The sequence below is a fragment of the Myripristis murdjan genome, chromosome 20 (genome assembly GCF_902150065.1).
Source record: "Myripristis murdjan chromosome 20, fMyrMur1.1, whole genome shotgun sequence".
Lineage (NCBI taxonomy): Eukaryota > Metazoa > Chordata > Actinopteri > Holocentriformes > Holocentridae > Myripristis > Myripristis murdjan.
The window spans coordinates 341,211-342,162 of record NC_043999.1 but is presented as its reverse complement, the minus strand read 5'-3'; positions in this window follow the sequence as shown (position 1 = coordinate 342,162).

Below are 952 nucleotides of genomic sequence, written 5' to 3'. Positions count from 1 at the left end.
GTTCTTGATGGCCAGTCCCACACCAGACATCTGTTGCCCACCTGGGGGAGAGCCTTTCCAGTAGAAGGTGTAGCCCATACCCTCCTCGGTTAGAGAGCCTTCATCAAGGAGCCTGGTTTCGCTCAGCGCAGCAATGTCAATGTTGTAACGCCTCAGCTCAGCTGCAACAAGTGCTGCTCTTCTATGGGGCCTTTCGGTCCTGCCATAGGTGTCTAGGAGAGTTCTTACATTCCATGTTGCCAGTTTAAGGTTATAGGACTTGTTTCTTCTGTTTTGACCGCAGAAGTGGAATGGCCCGACAGGAGCAGTCACCTGTCCAGGTGTGGGTTGAGTGGGCAATTTTTAGGCCACCTTTTCTAGGCCCCTCCTCAGATTGAGGTGAGCAGTGCGGTCCCTAAATAGGGCTGCTCAGTCGCACAGGGGTCTGCCGAGAACAGCTGCCACTCAGTCCCAGCTGTTAGCAGCCTTTACCCTGTGCCGCTGACGTGCAGGCTCAGACTAGGACCTCCCAGTTCATTCGAACCTGCTCCTGTCGCCAGACACCCCATCGCCACCAGGCTTCAACCAGATGTAGATCCAGGTAATATCACCATGGTCAGGGGTGGATACCTGCGCAAGGGAGTTTTAAGTGCTGTAGGGGGTGCGCTATTCCCAGTAGCACTATCTACGCCATGATGAGGAAGGCCTGGTGGCATGGGTGGTCCCAGGACGACCAGTTCCTCATCAAGGCTGCAGGAGGCGGGTACTGTAGGGGTGTGCTCCTTTAGCCTTGCCTAAGGAGGCTCCCACAAGGCAGTGGGGCTATTTGCCCATGGCTCAGGCAGTGGTTGATGGGTGCCAGGGTGTGTCCACTGTGGTAGTGGGCCTGCGCACCACCTCTCTGGGGCACACTGCTGCTCCAAGATCCCCTGCAGTTTAGCCTGGGATGGTGGGGAACCCAGTTACCATGAGT